General features: G+C 40.5%; 1 protein-coding gene across 3 annotated transcripts in view; it reads right to left on the reverse strand.

Moving 5' to 3' along the window:
* The window catches only part of GPC3 (glypican 3), a 452076-nt gene that overhangs the window by 230500 nt on the left and 201318 nt on the right, over positions 1-20258 (reverse strand). The window lies entirely within an intron of this gene.

Below are 20258 nucleotides of genomic sequence, written 5' to 3' on the forward strand. Positions count from 1 at the left end.
AAAAAAAAAAAAAAAAAAAAAAAAGAGTAGCCCTCACTCGCTGCAACTAGAGAAAGCCCGCATGCAGCAGCAAAGACCCAATGCAGCCAAAACTAAAATTAATTATTTTTTTTTAAATTTTAAAATAAAAAGAGCAGAAAACTGTAAAAAAATAAAAGACAGCATAGTATTAGCAGAAGAATAAAGAAATAGATCAATGGAACAGAATACAGAGCCTAGAAATAGACTGACAGAAAGGAGAAAGCCAACTCAACAGAAAAAGTATAGTTTTCTCAACAAATAGCTCGGAAACAACTGGACACTCATATGCAAAGACATAAATCGATACAGACCTTACACTTTTTATAAAAGTAACTCAAAATGGATTGTAGACCTAAATATAAAATGCAAAACTATAAAACTTCCAGATGATAACATGGGAGAAGATCTTGATTATTTTGAGTTTAGCAATAAGGTTTTAGATAACAACATCAAAAGTACAATCCATGAAATAAACAATTGATAAGTTGGACTTTATTAAAATTTAGAACATCTGTTTTGTCAAGAGAATGAAGAGACAAACACCTGCTAGGAAAATGGAAAAACAAGTCACAAACTGTGAGAAAATATTTGCAAAACATATCTGATAAAGGACTTGTATCTGAAATATATAAAAAACTGTTACAATTCAACAATAAGAAAACAAACAATTCAGTTAAAAATGGACAAAAGATCTGAACAGACATCTCACCAATGAAGATATGTAGATGGCAAATAAGCATAAGGAAATATGCTCAATATCTTATGTCATTAGGGAGTTGCAAATTAAACCAACAACGAGATACCAACCACTACACAGCTATTAGAATGGCTAAAATTCGTAACATTCACAATACCAAATGCTGACAAGGATGCAGCACAACACTGCTGGTGAGAATGCAAAGTAGTACAGCCACTTTAGAAGACAGTTTGGCAGTTTCTTACAAGTATAATTGTGATCCAGGAATTGTGCTCCTAGATATTTACGCAACTGAGTTGAAAACTTAAGTTCACACAAAAAGCTACACATAGGGCTTCCCTGGTGGCGCAGTGGTTGAGAGTTCGCCTGCCGATGCAGGGGACACGGGTTCATGCCCCAGTCCGGGAAGATCCCACATGCCGCGGAGCGGCTGGGCCCGTGAGCCACGGCCGCTGAGCCTGCGCGTCCGGAGCCTGTGCTCCGCAATGGGAGAGGCCACGACAGTGAGAGGCCCGCATACAGCCAAAAAAAAAAAAAAAAGCAACACATGAATGTTTATAGAACCTTTATTTATAATAATCAACTAGAAGCAAGCTTCAAAGGATAAGCAGTGGTATATCCATACAATGGAATACTATTTAGCCATAAAAAGACATAAGCTATCAAGCCACAAAGGGACTTGGAAGAAACGTAGATGTCTATTGCTAAGTAAAAGAAGCCAGTCTTAAAAGGCTGTATACTGTATGATTCCAACTATTTGACATTCTGAAAAAGGCAAAACTATTGAGACACTAGGAAGATCAGTGGTGACCAGGGATTTGGGGGCGGGGGGGGGAGGGGAGGGGAAAGGGGGAATAGGTGAAGCACGGATATTTTTAGGGTGGTAAAACAGTTCTGCATGATATTCTAATGGAGGATACAAGACATAATGCATTTGTTAAAACCCACAGAACTGTGTGACACAGAGTAAATTTTAATGTAAACTATGGACTTCAGTTATTAATAATGTATCAATACTGGTTCATTAATTCCAAGAAATGTACCACACTAATGCTAATAATGTTAATAATAGAGGAAACTGTGTGCAGGGGAGTGGGAGCAAATAGGACCTCTGTATTATCTGCTTGATTTTTTTTTTTGGCGGTAAGTGGGCCTCTCACTGTTGTGGCCTCTCCCGTTGCAGAGCACAGGCTCCGGACGCGCAGGCTCAGCAGCCACGGCTCACGGGCCCAGCCGCTCCACGGCACGCGGGATCCTCCCGGACCGGGGCACAAACCCGTGTCCCCTGCATCGCCAGGCGGACTCCCAACCACTGCGCCACCAGGGAAGCCCCTCTGCTTGATTTTTGTTTAAATGTAAAACTGTTCCAAAAAAAAATCTCTTCATTGTTTTTAAATGAGAAAAACTGGACCTTGGAAATTAGTCCTTGATGGAACTAGTGACTAGAACCACTGAAAAGTGTTAACTCACTCCCTCTGCTCAATCTGCTTTGACATTTCTTTCATGAGTTAGGGAGTTTTAGCATACAAATAGACGCCATATGGCATCAATGTAATTTTAATTGGAAAAACCACTGGAAAAAGTTAATGGACCAAAACACCCAAATAGGTAACACACTTCAATGTTATTTTTGAATACTGAACAATTTTTAAAAAAATCAATCACATAAAAATGCAAGTTTAGGTGGTAAGCAAAGCTCCCACATTGTTCACAGTAGTTCATATAGAAGATGCTAGAAGTTTTGCTCCAATTTCTGCTGGATTTTTCTGGAATTTTATGCTCCACATTAATTTAGATAGAATTGATGAAGCTTAGAAGTAAGTTGCTATTAAATATAAACCACTGGTTGGTACAGTTCCATGACCACGCTGTAAATGTATATAGTCTTGCTTTTTAAGTTTCCCATGCTAGGCTACTAAATACAAGGTACATGAATTGGAAATAAAGAAATGAGTGAAAGACAAAATGAAGGAAACATTTTTCAAGGGCTATTACTTGTATCATTTCATAGATAGGTAGGTAGATAGATAGATAGGGATAGACAGGATGAATTCTCCCCTGAAGGCTATTCTGTTACAGACCAGAGAAGACAATTAAAATGATTCACTCAACAGATCCTCAGAAAGAGAAATGAATATCCACAGCTACTAGAAAATTTATGACTCTGCAACAGTTGACCACCCTTGCCCCATTAGCCCAATTAGTTCTTATTCTTTACCCTCCATTAGCTTTTCTGAAAAGCCAGTGTGTTTTAAGCTTCTGTACATTCTGATTCACGTATTTGATCATTTTTCCCTCTTCACATTTGTTGCTACAAAGCATAAACCAAATTTATCGTCTACCTCTATCAAGCACAGTAAACTTCATGTCATGCATTTTGTGCCATAGCTCTAATCCTGGCTCCATCTTACTTCCTACCTGTATTTTCCCCTTTGCCTAATTGTTCCTATGTATTTTAGTTGCACTGTATCTTACTTTTATTATGTACACTTTTGTAGAGCACTTTAAACTCTTTTCAGGAGAAGGTAGGATATAAATAAATAGGTAGGTAGATAAATAAGGAGAATGAGAAAAAGAGAAGCTATACCTACCACTTGAGACAAAATATCATTTCAACAGTGTATTCTCACGAGTTTTAGTAGCAATGATAGAAATGTTTATATTCATAAATGCCAGACCCTTGTCAGGGACTCATTAAGCGGCCCAGCACTGTCTTCCCTAGCAGTTGTCAGGGCTCGAGATTGAATCTGCATACATGATCCTTCCAAAATCTTTTATCTTTTTACCCTTTTATTATATCTTAAAATTTTGATCAAGTGTATATAACAGTGTTAAAATTAGGTAGGCAGTAATAAGGCTGGCTTCATCATGGCTCAGAATATGTCTGTTTTCACAATGGATTCCGGGACAAGCCACACTTGAGAAATCAGGAAAAGTAGCTAAACAGAAGAACGTAAGGGAATTCCAGATGATGACTTGTTTCTAATATTGATAAAACTTTAAGAACAACTTGTCTTGGAACTCATTTTACTGTGGACACACCAAAAATAATTCTGACTCTTATGAGATAATCTTGTGGTCCAGCATTTTTCATGCCAGACCCCATACCTTGCCCTTCATCTTGGTGAGTTAGTTCTGTTATCAGACTTGAATTTTAGTCTTCTTTTCATTCTTCTGTCTCCCAGGCTTTCACTTAAAGAAGCCAATTCTTGGTTGATTAGGAAATACTCTTACATATTCAAGGTTCCCATGGGTAAAAAATGACACCTACCAAAAGAGGCATCGGGGTCACATTCTTAGATCTGGTAGTTCACTCTTTACAACAGAAAGCCTGACAGTATCCAAGGAAGTAAAGTTCTATAGTTCCTCCCAGAATCCATAATTAAATAGTTTTCAAAAGCCCCCAGAGCTCTCCAAATCATTCCACTTAACTAAAATCTTTTTGCAAAAAGAAAAAAGTTCCTCTCCGAAGAGTTCATGGGACATGGATTGCTCCAAACGAACAGTAACAAGAATGGCTTGTGTCTTAGCCAGACCAAAAAATCACTAAGACATTCTAGGTTTGACTATTGTCTTCTCAACTTGTGAAATTTTCTTTTTGTAGTGTATGACTGTAATTCCATGAATCAGGGCTAAAGAGTTTCTTAACTCCCTACTATTAGTAACCATACTTTAGGAAAATAAAACTAGTCTTTTTAGGATATAATGAATGAAACATTCTGCTCCATAAAGAGGGAATGGCTTCATTTAAAGGTTTAAATGCAAACATTCTGGTAGTGCCTTTATCTAATAAAAACCTGTATTTCTTTTCAATATACCTTTAGGTATTGAAAAGAAAGAGCACAACTAGGGGATTTTTCTGTTGCTTTTAGGACAATTAATGTGTTCATTTCACACAGTCTTGCTCTTCTCTGCTCTTCTTTCCTCCTTTAACCACTTAGGCACTAAATGAGTAACTTGAGAAAAGTCAATTGTCAGTAGTTTATGCAACCACTGTTACTGGAGAGAGTTCTCTCTATAACCTATTATTAGGGATTTCCACAGCACTTTATATTTCTGCAAGTGCTTCACAGCCAAAGCTTTAGTGACTATAAAAGCAACAGACTCCTCTTCCCCTTGGTTAGTGGAAGGTGAAATCCCATCCTCCTTCCACTCACACTAATGAGAAGTACCAGATCTGAGTTGGCTTAAAATTTATTCACACACCCTGCCAAGGTCTTATGCATTCATACACTCTACAAGTACTCACTGAGAGCTCTTTATAACAATTTTTTTTTCACTTTTTACACATAGAGAGCCAGGAGACTACTGTGTACTCTCTCATGAAAGATAATATATAGATCTGGGAAGTGTTCCCTTATGGCTTCTCCTGCTAAGCCATAACATGTTCTCTCAAGATATATGTCTGAACCAAATTTCAACTTGTTTGGGACCTAAATTATCACAGGCCCCTGACATTATGTGAAGTCAACAACATTAACCACTTGGTAGAAAACTATTTAAAGACCATTTCTGAGGCATCTTAGCTGTCTCATTAGATCGATTGCACTTGTATAAAATTATACTTTTCCCACTTAACATTTACTGAAGGTACACTATCTGCTAGACTGTGAATAAACCAAGCAAACAACATGCTCCTTATGCCCTAGAGGCTTGCAACAGCCAGCTGTGATAAAATACTGGATGGTCTATTTTCTTTGAAAAGCATAGAATACCTTATAGATATGAAAGTACCTTTTGTTCTGAGAATGTTATAGCTTAAATATACATAGAATACACGGCAACACGATCACCATAAGTGAAGTGTCTCATGTCCTTTCGGAGTTTTAACATCTGTGTTCTCATTTAATTCTCCTTCTCTATCACAGGAAGTGAATGTGCGTGTGCGAGCGTGTGTCTGTGTGCGCGCATGCCCACACGCATGTATGCAAAAAGTAGTGAAGGGCAATATTACTATCCCAGTTTCACAGATGAGATAACTGAAACTAAGACTGGCTGTAAGTCATATAGCTATGTGGCAGTTGGTGGCAGCGACAAAACACAGGACTCTGACTGTACAATGATTTTTCCATTATGTTTATCTCCCTCCAAGGAAAATATTGCACAGCACTTAAAGATTAGCTTTAGGTATAGTAAGAACTAGCATCTATGGAGCATTTACCTCTGCCAGGCAGTGTTTCAAGTGCTTTATGTGAATTAATTCATGTATTATCAGGACCCCCACTATGAGGTGAGTATACTATTGTCTCTATTGTACAAATAAGAAAAATGAGGCACAGAGAGGTTAAGTAACTTGCCAAAGGTTATACAGTCAGTATGCAGAAGACCCAAGACTTGAATTCAAGCAATCTGACTCCAGAGCTTACCCACTAAAACACTACGCAATAATTCCTTGAGGTATGAGGAGACTGATTTTTTTTTTTTTCCCCTCTTGGTTCAACTCTAAAAGAAAAAATATTTCGGCTGTTTGGCTATACTGGGTTTTTACAAGACATCTCAGGAAAATAACTTCAATTTTTGGGTAGGATTTGAGGAACAAGGCAAAAGCCTGAATGATTCTAACTACCTACGAAGAACAATAATTGCCCAGAAATACATAGTCTGCCGTGCCTTATAGCCATAATGAAATGGAAATTATAAGAAAATAAGAGAAAGAGGTCAATACTGTGCATTTCCTTGGGATTATTGATATGGGTATGAAATCTCAGAGCTCTCAGCTCTAATCATGAAACTATGGTATTTAATTGAAAAGCTAGCCTTTGCAAAAAGGCCAGGCCCTCCCTTGAGCCACAGTTCCTTCAAAGTGCTACTGGCAGAGACAGGATTCAAGGGCCAAGATCTTGACAGTTTCCTGGGACTCAGTCTCCTGCAGGGCACGCCAGCTTAGGAAACACAAGGAAGGTGAAGGCTGGCTTGATTAACTCAGTGGGAGAGAGCTGCTCGGGCGTACTCAGTGGTCTCTGGCAGCGGCCAAAGACCTGGCAGGAAGGTCAGTATCACCACAATGACTTCAGCCGAATTCAGTGGCAGGGAGGGAAGGCATGGAATGCCAGCAAAGGTCAACCATGTGGCTTTCCCCTGAGCTTGTCAAAAGGAGGGAATATTTCACTTTTAGCAAACTGCTATTATAGTCTATAAACTTTATAAAATGATTTTTGCCTCCACATTAGAACTGAATCACATTGTGTGCGCATCTGGTATGAGTCTATGTGAAAGAATGGGATGGGAGGAGGGGTGGATCTATAGAATTAAGGTTAGAACCTGACAAAAGAGGTCAGCCGGTAGGAAAAATTGCGTCCCTAAAGACGTCCCTGGTGAAGCTGGGCATGGTAGTCTCTGTTTCCCTCAGGTTCTCACAAGACCATCAAGGCATTGAAGCAACCACTATGATTTGCAACTATGACTTGACTACCGGAGGGTTTGATAAATGCTGGATGCTTCTCAAAAAGTCAAAAAATGCTTACGTGCCAAAAGGGAAGTGCTTCACAACTTACTGAGCATCAAGGACCTAAAGTAAAGAATTCTTCCTCCAGGAAGAACTTGAGAGTAAGTAAAGGAGACTCCACGGACGTTCCCGTGAATCACTTTTCTTTCTTCTAGCAGCAGCTGTTTGATAATCTCTTTTGGACATTGCCTTTCTTTTGTTTAATAAGAAAATTATTGTTATATATCCAAAACTACAGTGTGAACATATCTGAGCGCTGCCTATGATTTCTCTCCTCCGCCATACCTCTTCCTCTCCACATTTTTTTCTGGATAAAGAACCAGTTCTAGTGACATCTACAATAGTGAGATGCAGTGGAAAAAACCACTACAGTATCAGTATGATCTATGAAGCAGGTCATCTAATCTCTCTAGGCTTGGATAAATTACTAATTGGTACCTATTTGCACGAAACCAGCTAAATTCTGAGGCTACCTGAATTCTGGTCTGTAGCAGTTATTAAGGGCTTCAGCAACTATCTGAAGAGCCTAAAACCCTAGAGCAAATTCAAAGAAATGAGTTAGGGAAACATCTCTTTTGTTCAAAACTCAATTGTATTTGTTTTTAAAGGGGACATTTCTTAAGACCTATGAAGGACATGCAGCTTTTCCTTGTAGCAAATGCTGAAGGCCATGCATGCAAGAGCAGACCACCCTCCTTCCACAGAAGCGTGACATCACCAGCCACAAGGGCTGTCTGTATCGTACTGTTGAACAATCATATGTGACGTTAATGACTGAGGACCAGGTGACCTAATGGAATCTGACCTTCCAAACAATCTTGAACAGCTGATTATTTTAACAAAATGTGGAAATGGGTTTAACAGGAAGTTATAAAAATGGAGAGCCAGTGACTGAAATAATCCTAGAATTACAACCTGGAGGAAGAGAGGGTGCGGTCAGAAAGACAAGCAGCCACTCCCACACACATAAGTGCTTGATTCAGCTTCCCATTTTGAATTGTCTGAGTACCTCTGGCAACCAGCATATACAATATATTAAAACCAATGAGAGAACCCCAGGTCCTGAGCTAGAAAATCAGAAGCAAGCCACTCAGTGCTACCTTGGTTACTTGTAGCGTCAGAGACATGGACGACTTTGGCTTCCATTTGTCCTTGAGCTTCTAACAAACTGCAGGTCTTTATTTGAAGAAGACCGGAGCTCATGACTTTAGAAGTCTCTTTGGAAAACCTCTGGCAGGCTTTGCCGCTCCCTCCCCATAGCTATTCCAGATAAGGGGGCGGCTGAGCACAGGCCCCTCCTCATAGCAGGATGCTTTTCTTTTATCTTCTAGGAGTTTCACCCTCAATAGGTCACAATGAATTTCCTTCCCTTTAACCCTTCCATTCCTAAACCTCCACAAACTCAACCTAAAGTTTAAATGTGGGAGGGAATGGGGGAAGGACTGAATCAACGGAAGATAGTTCCATGGGGTAGAAGGACAGGGGACAATATCAACAACTTTCAAGGCTCAATCCCTGTTAAGGAAACATCTGTGCAAAAGGAAATCCAGCTGTTGGCCAGGCAGCCCCATTTATGTCTGCTTCTGGTACACTGACATTTTCTGGGTTCAAAGAAAACAGCGCCTAAATTATTAAAAGCCCTGGGCACTATTTTAAAATAATGCTTGGAGTGATCTGATGTCTAAAGTGGCTTCCCTCCAGAAGGACCTTTGTCACAGTGCTACATTCAAGAGAGCTTATTTTATTTTTTAACATCTTTATTGGAGTATAATTGCTTTATAATGTTGTATTAGTTTCTGCTGTATAACAAAGTGAATCAGCTATATGCATACATATATCCCCATATCTCCGCCCTCTTGCGTCTCCCTCCCACCCTCCCTATCCCACCCCTCTAGGTGGTCACAAAGCACCCAGCTGATCTCCCTGTGCTATGCGGCTGCCTCCCACTAGCTAGCTATTTTACATTTGGTAGTGTAGATATGTCCATGCCACTCTCTCACTTCGTCACAGCTTACCCTTCCCCCTCCCCATGTCCTCAAGTCTATTAAGAGAGCTTATTTTAAATGGGCCTTTGAAAACTGGTCCATTGCTGTAATTTGGCAACGTGCCTGGAAAAAGCTGATTTTGAGATTGGGCATTTTAAAGAAAATCTCTAAAATATAAGCTACAGTCGCTTTCCCTAATGAGGCCTTCTGATCCTGTTGCTTAGCACTTTCCTTAAACATGCCTAGGGGTCCCCTGTGCAGGCCTGGGGGCAGCCCCGATGCCTGTGCAAAGGAAGACACAGCACAATTGCACTGTGTCCTCTGCTGATCTAACTGGCCTCAACTGAGCTATAAATTCCAGCTCACGGGGTCTAGAACAGTGGAGCTGACAGCACTGAAAATTCTCTGTTTTAAGAAAGAAAGTTGAGGGGAAACCCCTAAAACATTATTGTTCCAGTTTGAGCTATGTAACACAAAAGCACGAACTAAAATTCAATTTTGTCATTTTCTGAAATCTGCCTGTGGAAGTCATTAAGGTCAATGCCTCTGGCCCAGAATGACTGAAACCAAAGTAGAGAAGTGAATTGTTTTCTAGTCTTCCTTAGGCTCTAAATTCTCTGGGCAGGGAAGGGGGAAGGAAATATCAGTGCTGTATGGTCCTGGCATACCATGACATCAATGGTCATTGGAATATTAATGTGAATGATGTTCAAATTGCCCCTGCGATAGACCCATAATGAGGCTGCCCCATTCCTGTGCTATACCTTTAAGCTCTTTAGAACTGTTTGGACCTGCGCTTTTACTATAGAACAAGTTACCAGTACTCATATGCTGACAAAATATAACATATGCCTCTTTTCCTTGTGCCCCTTTCCTCCTCCTCTATTGAATTTTCAGTCTTCTATGTGCCTCTCAAAAACACCACGTGGAAGTCAATAAATGCGGCCACAAAAGGAGAAAACAGAAGTCTATCTGCCATTTCTCAATGCTTGTTAGAGTAAAACAATATACAGTACTTTTTTTTTTTTTTTAAGCTGAGGGGTTTTGTGAGTCAGCTCATACACACACTGGCTTGCCAACTTGTTCCCACAAAATGAGTCAGGCCAGATGAGAATGTTAATTTATCTGAGCAGACATTTGTCAGTACTGATGATCAAGACAGGTGCTGGTGTGTTCCACCAGCACATACCAACACCGAGAAAGGTATGCTGCTGACAGCAACCTGGTGAAAAGAGTCACCATGACTGGTCCCAACCTAGCTGAAATTGTGTCTCTGTCATCAGCTCATTTTGACTGATGCTATCATCATACCCTGTCCCCCGTAAATGCCATGTGTCCTTTTTTCTTTAAATAAAAATGAAAGTTCTTTCTTTTTCAAGAATGCCATGACAACCCCGGAGCCAGTGCCGATATTGACAATCCAGGTTGAGTATCATTGGTTAATGTGATGTCGGCAGACTGGCTCTATAATGGTGACTAAGTGAGAGTATTGAAACAACAACAATAAAAATGACAACAGTAACAACAACTAACAGCTGCTGAGCACATTCATTTGAATCAGGCAGTATTCTAAACCCTTTACATTTATTCATTTTAATCCTCACAACCACCTTACGAGATGGGTATTATTATTATTATTCCCACTTTATAACATGAGAAAAGTGAGGCTCAGAGAGAAGTAAGTTGTCCAAGGCCACACAGCTAGTAAGTGGTGCACAGGTGGAATTCAGAGCGAGATCTGTCTGGTTCCAAAGTTCTTAAGCACCTCTCTCTAATGCCCAATATGGAAGACTAGAGTCTCCTTGGAGAAGGAGAGAAGAAGGTAGCTTGAAATGGCATATTCACTATTACTGACATTATTACTGGCATATTATTGCCAGTAATTACTGACATTATTACTGGCATATTACTGACATTATTACTGGCATATTCACATATTCACTATTCAAACCACATAAAAAGAGAGCGTGAGATTTTTATTTTTATTCTGTGGATTTTTTTTTATAGAAACAGAGGGAGTTAATCGGCTGGAGGGTGCTGGAAGACTGGCTTCTAGGAAACCTCACCAGGTCCAGAGTTGAGTACTTCTCAACTACATGCTTCTCTCAGGTGTGGATTCACATCAACCAAGCTCACAAAGGGCTATGTTTAAAAATGTTTAATTCCCAAGGTTTGGAGACTCAAAACTCAGTCTTGACCATGTCCAAGATTAATTGAACGCATAATATCAAACCCTCCAAAGACTGCTGAATCAAAGCTAAATGCCAATGTATAAATTAATAATGATAAATATAATTTTACAAAGTGACAGATCCTCACTAATCTCCCTACTGGTAAATAACATGGGAAGCCAAATTATCATCTAAGACTTGCTTAATAAACACAGAATCGGGGGAACGAGGGGAAGATGGCGGAAGAGTAAGACACGGAGATCACCTTCCTCCCCACAGATATACCAGAAATACATCTACACGTGGAACAACTCCTACAGAACACCTACTGAACGCTGACAGAAGACCTCAGACCTCCCAAAAGGCAAGAAACCCCCCCAAGTACCTGGGTAGGGCAAAAGAAAAAAGAATAAACAGAGACAAAAGGATAGGGACGGGACCTGCACCAGTGGGAGGGAGCCGTGAAGGAGGAAAGGTTTCCACACACTAGAAGCCCCTTCGCGGGCGGAGACTGCGGGTGGCGGAGGCGGGAAGCTGCGGGGCCGCGGGGGAGAGCGCAGCCACAGGGGTGCGGAGGGAAAAGCGGGGAGGTTCCCGCACAGAGGATCGGTGCCGACCGGCACTCACCAGCCCGAGGGACTTGTCTGCTCACCCGCCGGGGCGGGCGGGGCTGCGAGCTGAGGCTCGGGCTTCGGTCGGAGCGCAGGGAGAGGACTGGGGTTGGCGGCGTGAACACAGCCTGCGGGGGTTAGTGCGCCACGGCTGGCCGGGAGCGAGTCCGGGGGAAAGTCTGGAGCTGCCGAAGAGGCGAGAGACTTTTTCTTACCTCTTTGTTTCCTGGTGCGCGAGGAGAGGGGATTCAGAGCGCTGCCTAAAGGAGCTCCAGAGACGGGCGCGAGCCGCGGCTATCAGCGCGGACCCCAGGGACAGACATGAGACGCTGAGGCCGCTGCTGCCGCCACCAAGAAGCCTGTGTGCGAGCGCAGGTCACTATCCACACCTCCCCTCCCGGGGAGCCTGTGCAGCCCGCCACCGCCAGGGTCCCGGGATGCAGGGACAACTCACCCGGGAGAACGCACGGCGCGCCTCAGGCTGGTGCAACGTCACGCCGACTTCTGCCGCCGCAGGCCCGCCCCGCCTCCGTGCCCCTCCCTCCCCCCGGGCCTGAGTGCGCCAGAGCCCCCGAATCAGCGGCTCCTTTCACCCCGTCCTGTCTGAGCGAAGAACAGACGCCCTCAGGCGACCTACACGCAGAGGCGGGGCCGAATCCAAAGCTGAGCCCCTGGGAGCTGTGAGAACAAAGAAGAGAAAGGGAAATCTCTCCCAGCAGCCTCAGGAGCAGCGGATTAAAGCTCCACAATCAACTTGATGTACCCTGCATCGGTGGAATACATGAATAGACAACGAATCATCCCGAATTGAGGAGGTGGCCTTTGAGAACAAGATTTATTATTTTTTCCCCTTTTCCTCTTTTTGTGAGTGTGTATGTGTATGCTTCTGTGTGACATTTTGTCTGTATAGCTTTGCTTTCACCATTTGTCCTAGGCTTCTATCGGTTGGTTGCTTTTTTTTTCTTTAAAAAAAACCTGTTTTTCTTAATAATTGTTTTTTATTTTAATAACTTTATTTTATCTTACTTTACTTTATTTTATTTTATTTTATTTTATCTTCTTTCTTTTTTTCTTTCCTTCCTTCCCTCCTTCCTCCCTCCCACCCTCCCTTGTTTCTTTCTTTCTTTCTTCCTTTCATCCTTTCTTCCTTTCTTTCTTTCTGAGCCGTATGGATGAAAGGTTCTTGGTGCTGCAGCCAGGAGTCAGTGCTGTGCCTCTGAGGTGGGAGAGCCAAGTTCAGGACACTGGTCCACAAGGGACCTCCCAGCTCCACATAATATCAAATGGCGAAAATCTCCCAGAGATCTCCATCTCAACACCAACACCCAGCTTCACTCAATGACCAGCAAGCTACGGTGCTGGACAACCTATGCCAAACAACTAGCAAGACAGGAACACAACCCCATCCATTAGCAGAGAGGCTGCCTAAAATCATAATAAGTCGACAGACACCCGAAAACACACCACCAGACGTGGACCTGCCCACCAGAAAGACAAGATCAAGCCCCAACCACCAGAACACAGAACACAGGTGTAGTCCCGTACACCTGGAAGCCTACACAACCAACTGAAGCAACTTTAGCCACTGCGGGCAGACAACAAAAACAACGGGAACTACGAACCTGCAGCCTGCAAAAAGGAGACCCTGAACACAGTAAGATAAGCAAAATGAGAAGACAGAGAAACACACAGCAGATGAAGGAGCAAGATAAAAACCCACCAGACCTAACACATGAAGAGGAAATAGGCAGTCTACCTGAAAAAGAATTCAGAATAATGAGAGTAAAGATGATCCAAAATCTTGGAAAGAGAATAGAGAAAATGCAAGAAACATTTAACAAGGACCCAGAAGAACTAAAGATGAAACAAGCAATGATGAACAACACAAGAAATGAAATTAAAAATACTGTAGATGGGATCAATAGCAGAATAAGTGAGGCAAAAGAACGGATAAGTGACCTGGAAGATAAAATAGTGGAAATAACTACTGCAGAGCAGAAAAAAGAAAAAAGAATGAAAAGAACTGAGGACAGTCTCAGAGACCTCTGGGACAACATTAAATGCACCAACATTCGAATTATAGGGGTCCCAGAAGAAGAAGAGAAAAAGAAAGGGACTGAGAAAATGTTTGAAGAGACGATAGTTGAAAACTTCCTTAATATGGGAAAGGAAATCGTTAATGAAGTCCAGGAAGCACAGAGAGTCCCATACAGGATAAATCCAAGGAGAAACACGCCAAAACACATATTAATCAAACTATCAAAAATTAAATACAAAGAACAAATGTTAAAAGCAGCAAGGGAAAAAGAACAAATAACACACAAGGGAATCCCCATAAGGTTAACAGCTGATCTTTCAGCAGAAACTCTGCAAGCCAGAAGGGACTGGCAGGACATATTTAAAGTGATGAAGGAGAAAAACCTGCAACCAAGATTACTCTACCCAGCGAGGATCTCATTCAGATTTGGTGGAGAAATTAAAACCTTTACAGACAAGCAAAAGCTGAGAGAGTTCAGCACCACCAAACCAGCTTTACAACAAACGCTAAAGGAACTTCTCTAGGCAAGAAACACAAGAGAAGGAAAAGGCCTACAATAATGAACCCCAAACAATTAAGAAAATGGGAATAGGAACATACATATCGATAATTACCTTAAATGTAAATGGACTAAATGCTCCCACCAAAAGACACAGATTGGCTGAATGAATACAAAAACAAGACCCCTGTATATGCTCTCTACAAGTGACCCACTTCAGACCTAGAGACACATACAGACTGAAAGTAAGGGGTTTGAAAAGGATATTCCATGCAAATGGAAACCAAAAGAAAGCTGGAGTAGCAATTCTCATATCAGACAAAATAGACTTGAAAATAAAGACTATTAGAAGAGACAAAGAAGGACACTACATAATGATTAAGGGATCGATCCAAGAAGAAGATATAACAATTGTAAATATTTATGCACCCAACATAGGAGCACCTCAATACATAAGGCAAATACTAACAGCCATAAAAGGGGAAATCGACAGTAACACATTCATAGTAGGGGACTTCAACACCCCACTTTCACCAATGGACAGATCATCCAAAATGAAAATAAATAAGGAAACACAAGCTTTAAATGATACATTAAACAGGATGGACTTAATTGATATTTATAGGACACTCCATCCAAAAACAACAGAATACACATTTTTCTCAAGTGCTCATGGAACATTCTCCAGGATAGATCATATCTTGGGTCACAAATCAAGCCTTGGTAAATTTAAGAAAATTGAAATTGTATCAAGTATCTTTTCCGACCACAACGCTATGAGACTAGATATCAATTACAGGAAATGATCTGTAAAAATTACAAACACATGGAGGCTAAACAATACACTACTTAATAACGAAGTGATCAAAGAGGAAATCAAAAGATACCTAGAAGCAAATGACAATGGAGGCACGACGACCCAAAACCTATGGGATACAGCAAAAGCAGTTCTAAGGGGGAACTTTATAGCAATACAATCCTACCTTAAGAAACAGGAAACATCTTGAATAAACAACCTAACCTTGCACCTAAAGCAATTAGAGAAAGAAGAACAAAAAAACCCCCAAAATTAGCAGAAGGAAAGAAATCATAAAAATCAGATCAGAAATAAATGAAAAAGAAATAAAGGAAACGATAGTAAATATCAATAAAACTAAAAGCTGGTTCTTTGAGAAGATAAACAGAATTGATAAACCATTAGCCAGACTTATCAAGAAAAAAAGGGAGAGGACTCAAATCAATAGAATTAGAAAGGAAAAAGGAGAAGTAACAACTGACACTGAAGAAATACAAAGGATCATGAGAGATTACTGCAAGCAACTCTATGCCAATAAAATGGACAACCTGGAAGAAATGGACAAATTCTTAGAAATGCACAACCTGCCAAGACTGAATCAGGAAGAAATAGAAAATGTGAACAGACCAATCACAAGCACTGAAATTGAAACTGTGATTAAAAATCTTCCAACAAACAAAAGCCCAGGGCCAGATGGCTTCACAGGCGAATTCATCAAACATTTAGAGAAGAGCTAACAGCTATCCTTCTCAAACTCCTCCAAAATATAGCAGAGGGAGGAACACTCCCAAACTCATTCTACGAGGCCAGCATCACCCTGATACCAAAACCAGACAAGGATGTCACAAAGAAAGAAAACTACAGGCCAATATCACTGATGAACATAGATACAAAAATCCTCAACAAAATACTAGCAAACAGAATCCAAAAGCACATTAAAAGGATCATACACCATGATCAAGTGGGGTTTATTCCAGGAATGCAAGGATTCCTCAATATACGCAAATCAACCAACGTGAGACACCATATTAACAAACTGAAAGAGAAAAACCAGATGATCATCTCAATAGATGCAGAGAAAGCTTTCGACAAAATTCAACACCCATTTATGATAAAAACCCTGCAGAAAGTAGGCATCGAGGGAACTTTCCTCAACATAATAAAGGCCATATATGACAAACCCACAGCCAACATCGTCCTCAATGGTGAAAAACTGAAAGCATTTCCACTAAGATCAGGAACAAGACAAGGTTGCCCACTCTCACCACTCTTATTCAACATCGTGTTGGAAGTTTCAGCCACAGCAATCAGAGAAGAAAATGAAATAAAAGGAATCCAAATCGGAAAAGAAGAAGTAAAGCTGTCACTGTTTGCAGATGACATGATACTCTACACAGAGAATCCTAAAGATGCTACCAGAATACTACTAGAGCTAATCAATGAATTTGGTAAAGTAGCAGGATACAAAATTAATGCACAGAAATCTCTGGCATTCCTATACACTAATGATGAGAAATCTGAATGTCAAATCAAGAAAACACTCCCATTTACCACTGCAAGAAAAAGAATGAAATATCTAGGAATAAACCTACCTAAGGAGACAAAAGACCTGTATGCAGAAAATTATAAGACACTGGTGAAAGAAATTAAAGATGATACAAAAAATGGAAAGATATACCGTGTTCTTGGATTGGAAGAACCAACACTGTGAAAATAACTCTATTACCCAAAGCAATCTACAGATTCAATGCAATCCCTATCAAACTACCGCTGGCATTTTTCACAGAAGTAGAACAAAAAATTTCACAATTTGTATGGAGACACAAAAGACCCCGAATAGCCAAAGCAATCTTGAGAACAAAAAACGGAGCTGGAGGAATCAGGCTCCCTGACTTCAGACTATACTACAAAGCTACAGTAATCAAGACAGTATGGTACTGGCACAAAAACAGAAATATAGATCAATGGAACAGGATAGAAAGCCCAGAGATAAACCCACGCACATACGGTCACCTTATCTCTGATAAAGGAGGCAGGAATGTACAGTGGAGAAAGGACAGCCTCTTCAATAAGTGGTACTGGGAAAACTGGACAGGTACATGTAAAAGTATGAGATTAGATCACTCCCTAACACCATACACAAAAATAAGCTCAAAATGGATTAAAGACCTAAATGTAAGGCCAGAAACTATCAAACTCTTAGAGGAAAACACAGGCAGAACACTCTCTGTCATAAATCACAGCAAGAATTTTTTTGACCCACCTCCTAGAGAAATGGAAATAAAAACAGAAATAAACACATGGGACCTAATGAAACTTCAAAGCTTTTGCACAGCAAAGGAAACCACAAACAAGACCAAAAGACAACCCTCAGAATGGGAGAAAATATTTGCAAATGAAGCCACTGACAAAGGATTAATCTCCAAAATTTATAAGCAGCTCATGCAGCTCAATAACAAAAAAACCAACAAGCCAATCCAAAAATGGGCAGAAGACCTATATAGACATTTCTCCAAAGAAGATATACATATTTCCAACAAACACATGAAAGAATGCTCAACATCATTAATCATTAGAGAAATGCAAATCAAAACTACAATGAGATATCATCTCACACCAGTCAGAATGGCCATCTTCAAAAAATCTAGAAACAACAAATGCTGGAGAGGGTGTGGAGAAAAGGGAACACTCTTGCACTGCCGGTGGGAGTGTGAATTGGTACAGCCTCTATGGAGAAAAGTATGGAGGTTCCTTAAAAAACTACAAATAGAACTACCATATGACCCAGCAACCCCACTACTGGGCATATACCCTGAGAAAACCATAATTCACAAAGAGTCATGTACCAAAATGTTCATTGCAGCTCTATTTACAATAGCCCAGAAATGGAAACAACCTAAGTGTTCATCATTGGATGAATGAATAAAGATGTGGCACATATGTACAATGGAATATTACTCAGCCATAAAAAGAAATGAAACTGAGCTATTTGTAATGAGGTGGATGGACCTAGAGTCTGTCATACGGAGTGAAGTAAGTCAGAAAGAGAAAGACAAATACCGTATGCTAACACATATATATGGAATTTAAGATAAAAAGTGTCATGAAGAACCTAGGGGTAAGATAGGCAGAAGGACACAGACCTACTAGAGAATGGACTTGAGGATATGGGGAGGGGGAAGGGGAAGCTGTGACAAAGCGAGAGAGAGGCATGGACATATCTACACTACCAAACGTAAGATAGAAAGCTAGTGGGAAGCAGCCGCATAGCACAGGGAGATCAGCTCAGTGCTCTGTGACCACCTAGAGGGGTGGGAGGGAGGGAGACACAAGAGGGAAGGGATATGGGAACATATGTATATGTATAACTGATTCACTTAGTCATAAAGCAGAAACTAACACACCATTGTAAAGCAATTATACTCCAATAAAGATGTAAAAAAAACACAGAATCAATATCAACTCAAGTTATAAGATTTGAGTGTTTAATAATGGCAACATGTTAAGATATATTTCTATAAATAGGGTTTTATAATAACATGTTACAACAATAGCTAACATTTATTGAGGGATTATTATGTGCCAGGCACTGTGCTAAATGTATAAATTATCTTCCTTTACTCTCACAAAGGCCCCATGTGGTAACGTTATTAAAATTCCCATCTTAAAGATAGTACCTGAGGCTTTGAAAGGTATATACACTTGCCCAAGGTCATAAAACTGAGGAGTGCTAGGCATGAGACATGAACCCTAATCAGTCTGATCATGGGACCTCACTCATAATCATGCTGCTTCATTGCCTTGGTGCCTAGTCCAGAGCTATACAAGGCAGTCTCTCCTGAGTAGAGTGGGGCTGATCAGTGCTACTATCTTTCTCTGTGACTTTCTCTGTTTTCTCTGCTTTCATGACCAACGGCTCCTGACCCCCACTGCCTGATTGACACTTCTTTCTTCAGCTGTGTTAACACTGTCAATCAGGCTACTGTCTGGTCTTTTTCCTTAGGAGCCCTTAAATCTGTCTGTCTCTGTCTCAGTCTTTCTCTATTTTTGAAATTTAAAAAATAAAGTTCAAAGAAGTAAAATAATAATCACCCATATTCCTGCCAACTATTATCAACAATAGTTAACTTTCACTGATTTGCTTCCAGTCTTTTTTCTACAATTATGCTTTACAAAAGTTTACAAATAATTCGTGATGACATTCTTCTTTTATAATTCACTCACTTCTAAGGGAATTTGCGTAACTCCGTTCTCCTTCATAACTTGTTGCCTCTTAGGGAGCAATTTCATTTTCAATATTTTCCGGTCCTTGGGGAGGCCCCTCCAAGCTGCTGCCATGCCCCAGCTACACATTACCAGATATGGTGAGATTGGTATAAAAAACAGGTAGATAAGACTGACCATCTTATTAATGTCAGAGCTCAAAACCGTACACTTTGTCTAGCCTGCCTAACTCTCTTAATTGTCAAGGCAAATCCAGACTAGCATAAAAGATGGTGAAAATCGGTATTGTGCAGGGGTCAATGACTACACAGTCTTTCCCCAACAATGCAAAAGCACTTGTATTTTGACAAGGAAATTACAGGGCTGGAAATAAACAACTACATAGGTGACTGGCAAAACTGAGGGCATCATTTTGAAAAAGAGATATTTTGGAAACAGAAAAGTAAGCTATTAAGAAGCACCCCTGAACATTTCTGAAACTCACAGACATAATTTATGATATCTGATGAATGACATTTAGTATATATTTATTTCAAAACAAAAATTAAAAGGGGTGTTGCTTTATGGGTTTAAAGAAAGATGCATGCCCAGAACTATTTTTAAAAGTTATCTGCGGAAAGGATAAAACCACAAAATTAGTGAAAACGAAAAAGCCTCCCCGAAGGGGAAAAATGTGGTGTGCATAGTAAATAGCAACAAGTGAGCACACAGTGAACAATGGTCAAAGACATCTTTTCTATCAAATCAAAGAAGCCTTTTTCAGTCTGTGAT

Source organism: Lipotes vexillifer, unplaced genomic scaffold, assembly GCF_000442215.2.
Source record: "Lipotes vexillifer unplaced genomic scaffold, Lipotes_vexillifer_v1.1 scaffold481, whole genome shotgun sequence".
In the NCBI taxonomy this organism is placed as follows: domain Eukaryota; kingdom Metazoa; phylum Chordata; class Mammalia; order Artiodactyla; family Lipotidae; genus Lipotes; species Lipotes vexillifer.